Raw genomic sequence first — 6895 nt, forward strand, 5'->3', positions numbered from 1 at the left:
CCTCGTCCACTGTTTTTGTGTTGTATTGCTTCTCTTTGAATTTTTTATCATGTCATGTCCCTGGTTGTATTCCTCTAGTGTCAAAGAGTTTCGTCTTATTCTTGTGAATTGTCCTAAGGGGATACTGTTTATCCTGTTTGGGTGGTGACTGCTTGTTGATAAGATATAATGGTTTACATCAACTGGTTTGTGGAATGTCCTAGTGCAGTGGCTCTTAACCTCGGTCCTCAGGACCCCCCCAATAGTGCAGGTTTTCCAGGTCACCCGGCAGGTGCACTCATTCACTGACACATTTTAAAAGATCATAGGTGGAGCTAATTATTTCACCTGTGATTCTGTGTGGAGACCTAGAAAACATGCACTGTTGGGGGGTCCTAAGGACCGAGGTTGAGAACCACTGTCCAAGTGGCTATCTTGCTGTCATGTATGTAAGTCTCCAGGTCCAGGAACTCTGTTTTGGATTGGCTGTATTGTGTGGTGGACTTCGTTTAAATGATGTATTGTGTGAATTATTTTAGTGAGGATTCTGGCTCATCCAAAATGCCGATTACATCGTCAATGAATCTGTGCTAGAGGACAAGGTTTTCTCCAAAGTCATGCCCCCTCCAGATGTTCTCATCTTCCCATTTACTCATGAAGAGGCTGGCATAAATCGGAGCAAACCTCGTACCCATAGCTGTGCCTGTTATCTGTAGATAGTAGTTGTCGTCGACCCAGGTGTAGTTGTGTTCTAGTATGTATCTGATGGAGTTTAGAGTGTACTGGGTCTGGGAGAGTGGTATGGTTATGTCCGATTCCAAAAAATATCTGATGCTTTCTAATCCTTGTGTACGATCTATGACTGTGTATAGGGTGGTCACGTCACTTGTGGATAAGTGTGTGTGTTCTCTCCGGAATGACTGTTTGATATTGACATTCTGTACTTCTGTAGAAAATGGTCTATGTATCTGGACAGATTGGATGATCGGCCTCCCTGGAGGGTTGTCTGTGTTTTTGTGAACCTTGGGTAATTGGTAGAACACGGTATTACTGAGTTGCTGTGATTGATGAAGTCATATTCTCTCTTGTTCAGTATTCCTAGACTGAATTCCTCATTTAAGTGTTTGTGTAGCTCATCTTTGTATTTGTCTAAAAAATCCTCCTCCTCCTCAACCTGTCGACATGGACACGGAATAAGTGTACCACCGCATCCGCCATGCTTTGGGCACATTGCCTCGCTGCGATCAGCACACCATTTTTATCAAACTCTATGCCAACATGGATCCGTATATGGTCATTAAGGAGACCCTGAAGCACAAGTTGGTTTATACAACCTACATTAGAAACTGTTCTGATTGTTGGACCCTCTGCGGGAAAATGTGTTGTTGGGTCGGGTCAGTGTTGGACTAGGCTAAAAATAATCCCTGACCCACCTCTGCTACGGCGTCTTAAGCCCCATACACACTATGAGAGATGCGGCCGTTTGTTTTCACAGCACCATTGATATAGTTATACGCTATCTGTAATGATGTAGTATCAGCAATGCCGATAACAATATGGCGGTGGCATGAAAATCAATGGTCCGCTGGTAAACACTGAATGATATATACTCTCCTTCGTATGATCTGGCTGTTCTGCTGCTGCACAAAAGGCAGAGCTAGCGACCTTTGGCTGGGGGACCCCTGACAGAGGGGAGCAAGGGGTATAGAATCCCCAATGGGCCAGCTGCCCCCCCAACCTAAACCCCCTCTATAGCCTAACCCTAAACCTCCCCACTAGTGCCTGACCCTCCCATCCCGCCAACTAAGCCCAACCACCCTGCAGTCTGACCCCTCCCTCTTAGAGCCCAACACTGACCCTCCCCACAACCTAAAAATGTGCACGTACACTAGTGCGATTTTGGCTGATTTTGATGCATTGGGGAGATAAAAAGAATGAAAAGGGGCAAATCGCAAAAACTTGGATCCAATATTCGGATCAAAACCTATAGATTGTACTCTAGATTTATCAGCTCTGAAGCCCTTGTTAGGATTGCACAATATATATTGTATATATGCAAAAGAACTGCATACAATATATCGCATGTGATCCAGACTCCAGAGAATCGCATGCGATACCTCGCACCTGCGTATGGGGGGCCTCAACCCACACACAGCCTAATGCTAACCCACCCCAATAGGGATGCTGGCAGTCGGGATCCCACCGTTGGCATCCTCCTTGATGGTGGCATTCTGATGCTGCTTTTCTGGCTGCTAGTCGGGGTATTTTAACTGGCGGGATGCTAACTGCATCCCCCTAGCAAGAACCCCTGCTAGATGCCGCCATGTCACCTGGGATCATGTTATCACATGGACCTATCCACACTCCCAAAATCCCTTCCATAGGAAATTCAACATGATTTCATCCATTGGATGTGGGCAGTCAGGTTCCTGTACATGTGACACAGGTATTAGGCCTTCTTACAAAACACCTTGAGCCCGATTCAGATTTGGACGCAATGCCGATGGTCACGCAGCTGAGTATTTATCGATAGACTATACCCGCGCCAATGTACTCTATCGATGCCGCCTGCAACCAGCAGCAAAAATATAGTGCTTTGGAATGTGTGAGGGAGGGGGCCCCAAAATGGTATCTTCCCTAGGGTGGCCAATTGGCCCCTAAAAACGACAGCTTTCAACCCTGGGATTGGAGTTTCCAATCCTGGGATTTCAGGATTAGACTGCACATGCTCAGACGCTGCCCAGCTTCTCTCATCCCGGCAGTGCTGCTCTGCGCAGCGTGACAAGGTCAGAGATCACGCTGCGCAGGCTACACAGCAGGGCCGGATTTCTCACTAGGCCTGTGAGGCACGGGCCTAGGGGCGGCACCTATTATGGGCGGCAGGCAGGGCCATGTATTGTTGCCTCCTCCGGGCCCAGTGTGACAAAAAGCTGCTGCAGACTGCCTGCACGGGCAGTAGGAGGGTGCGGAGAGAGGCTGCCGCTGGAGGCACACACTGTGAAGGAGGAGGGGGAGGGATGTCCCTGCCACCCGCTGCAGCTGACGATGGCGCTGAAGGCACACACTGCGGAGGAGGGCTACCGCTGCCACTGGAGGCACAGACTGAGTAGCGGCTACTTCCTCTTCAGTGAGAGGACCTTCTAGCATCGGAGTCTGAGCGGGTTTGGGGCAGCGTGTCACACACTGTGACTCGTGACAGAACAATGCAGCGTGGCAGTGGGAACATGGCACGCACCATGCTGCTGCCAGGAGGAAGTGTCCTTCCCAGGAGGAAGCTGATGAGAGGAAGCAGTACTGAAGGTTGATGGTAAGAGAGGTCCTCTCTACACATGCACCCTGTTAGGGTAATACACCCCCCTCCCCATACCCTGGCACCCTGGGCAGGACAATTACCCACCATAATTATAAAAAGGGGGGGGGGGGCGGCCAAACATTATGTGCCTGTGGGCAGCTTGACCCCTAAATCCGGCCCTGCTACACAGCCCCGTCCTGGGCGCACTGCCCGGCCTCCCACCCTGACTGCATCGCCCGGCTTCCAGCTTCAAAATGCCCGCCCTGCTCCCAGCTTCACCGGCCACCCTCCCGGCCGCACATGTAAGTAAATATGCGGGGCGGCCGAGGCCTTTTTTTTTTTTTATTACGGAAGTCAATCCCAGGCAAACCTACTCAGGCCTCATAAGATTAAATCCGCATCTGCCTACCCCTTATATCTCCTTTCTTCAAGTACATGCTATGCACAAATGAAGACTTTTAGTCCATCAACAGGATGAGGAACCAATCATTTTAGCTTTTCTCTCAGTATTTTAGAAAAGTCTATAGGTCTAGATCAAGGGTGGGGAACCTGGGAACCCGCCCACCAGCCCCGCGGCTTTGCCGGGAGTCAAGTACAGTAGAATTCTCACGAGAGGTCGGTAGTTCTCGCGAGATTCCTCATAAACAACAGCAGCCGGAGACTGTCAGTCCTATTCAGCGGCAGCCGCCGGAGCGTGGGACGGCTGCAGCAGGACAATTTGTAAGGGAAATTTTTACATTTAGCCCCGAAGGATTTTTTCACCATACAAACGGCCCTTGGCACAAAAAAGGTTCCCCACCCCTGGTCTAGACACATAAAAGGCAGGGGAGAACATTGGTCATAGTACCCCACGCACCATTCCTTATGGAAGATACAGCTGGTCAATAGGAAAAATGACTCCATAATTCCCCTCTGACTGTGCCGACTATTATAACAATGATATCAGAGGTACACAATGCACACTGTATTTACCAGCAATTGTGTTATGTTAGCACAGCAGTCGCACATACACAAGGTATAATTACATCTTATTATAGTATTGCAGGTGATATTACAACATCGAATCTTCCGTCTTTACTGGAGTGGTCATTCTACAGATCACGCACCAACATAGCAACATGTACACTTACACCGCAGGGATAAGGACTGATTGTGTACATTGGGTCGCTATGCCGACAGGACACAATTACTAGTAGATAGAACAGTATATTGCAAAGATTAATAAAACATATTGGTACAAAATATCTGATCTGCTATGGAAAATACTGTATTATGGCCAGTGGCCAGGACATGTTGGGCTGTAGTGTCCTATGTCTGTATAGGGTGTAATAGATGTATTATGGCCGGTGGTCAGGACATGTTGGGGGTGTAGTGTCCTATGTCTGTATAGTGTGTAATAGATGTATTATGGTCAGTGGTCAGGACATGTTGGGGGTGTAGTGTCCTATGTCTGTATAGGGTGTAATAGATGTATTATGGCCGGTGGTCAGGACATGTTGGGGGTGTAGTGTCCTATGTCTGTATAGTGTGTAATAGATGTATTATGGTCAGTGGTCAGGACATGTTGGGGGTGTAGTGTCCTATGTCTGTATATTGTGTAATAGATGTATTATGGCCAGCGGTCAGGACATGTTGGGGTGTAGTGTCCTATGTCTGCATAGGGTGTAATAGATGTATTATGGTCGGTGGTCAGGACATGTTGGGGTGTAGTGTCCTATGTCTGTATAGGGTGTAATAGATGTATTATAGCCAGCGGTCAGGACATGTTGGGGTGTAGTGTCCTATGTCTGTATAGGGTGTAATAGATGTATTATGGCCGGCGGTCAGGACATGTTGGGGTGTAGTGTCCTATGTCTGTATAGTGTGTAATAGATGTAATATGGCCAGCGGTCAGGACATGTTGTGGTGTAGTGTCCTATGTCTGTATATGGTGTAATAGATGTATTATGGCCAGCGGTCAGGACATGTTGGGGGTGTAGCGTTCTGTGTCTGTATAGGGTGTAATAGATGTATTATGGTCAGCGGTCAGGACATGTTGGGGTGTAGTGTCCTGTGTCTGTATAGGGTGTAATAGATGTATTATGGTCAGCGGTCAGGACATGTTGGGGTGTAGTGTCCTATGTCTGTATAGGGTGTAATAGATGTATTATGGTCAGTGGTCAGGTCAGGTTGGGTTGTAGTGTCCTATGTCTGTATAGGGTGTAATAGAGGTGTTATGGTCAGCGGTCAGGACATGTTGGGGTGTAGTGTCCTATGTCTGTATAGGGTGTAATAGATGTGTTATGGCCAGCGGTCAGGACATGTTGGGGTGTAGTGTCCTATGTCTGTATAGGGTATAATAGATGTATTATGGCCAGCGGTCAGGACATGTTGGGGTGTAGTGTCCTATGTCTGTATAGGGTGTAATAGATGTATTATGGCCAGTGGTCAGGACATGTTGGAGGTGTAGTGTCCTATGTCTGTATAGGGTGTCATAGATGTATTATGGCCATCGGTCAGGTCATGTTGGGGTATAGTGTCCTATGTCTGTATAGGGTGTAATAGATGTATTATGGCCAGCGGTCAGGACATGTTGGGGTGTAGTGTCCTATGTCTGTATAGGGTATAATAGATGTATTATGGCCAGCGGTCAGGACATGTTGGGGTGTAGTGTCCTATGTCTGTATAGGGTGTAATAGATGTGTTATGGCCAGCGGTCAGGACATGTTGGGGTCCCCCCCTGCCCCCTCGAGCGGGTGGCGGACAGTATTGCGTCCGCCTCGCCGCCCGGATACTGGGACGCACGCGCGTCTCAGTCAGATAGCGGCGCCATGCTGCTGGCGGATCGCCAGCAAGGATAAGGTCAGATTCATCTGTATGTGTGTGTATGGTCCCGCGCGTTGCTGGCACGGTCTATCCTGCTAGATCTCAGGGTTTGGCCTATAAACAATAGGCAAACCCACACTCTGCACACATTATCACGTGTCCCGGGATGTGTGCTGAGCGATCTGTGCTTAAGCACCTCACTCAGCACAGCTCCCCATCGCCCTGTGTGTATGGGGCTTAAGGTGGAATAAACATGCAGTTTTATAGAAACTATTATACAAACAAAGTTTCTTTCCACAGCATTGTGCCATATGAGCACAACATGGTCCTGCCATCAAGCCTTCCTACAGAAAACTACAGGTTGAGTATCCCTTATCCAAAATGCTCGGGACCAGAAGAATTTTGGATAATGGATTATTCCATATTTCAGAATATTTTTATATTTGAATGAGGTATCTTGCATGTATGTTGTATAAACTCATCAAACACATTAAATACACACATTTGTGTATGAAACAAAGTTTATGTACAATCTCAGGCACTGAATTTGAATGCCAAGCAATAATTTTCTTGGATATATTTAGTGCCAGTTACAGATCCTGTCCCCAGTAGTGGCCAGTTACAGATCCTGTCCCCAGTAGTGGCCAGTTACAGATCCTGTCCCCAGTAGTGGCCAGTTACAGATCCTGTCCCCAGTAGTGGCCGGTTACAGATCCTGTCCCCAGTAGTGGCCGGTTACAGATCCTGTCCCCAGTAGTGGCCGGTTACAGATCACATCCTCAGTAGTGGCCAGTTACAGATCCTGTCCCCAGTAGTGGC

Source organism: Crinia signifera, chromosome 12 (genome assembly GCF_055691185.1).
Source record: "Crinia signifera chromosome 12, ASM5569118v1, whole genome shotgun sequence".
Taxonomy (NCBI): Eukaryota; Metazoa; Chordata; class Amphibia; order Anura; family Myobatrachidae; genus Crinia; species Crinia signifera.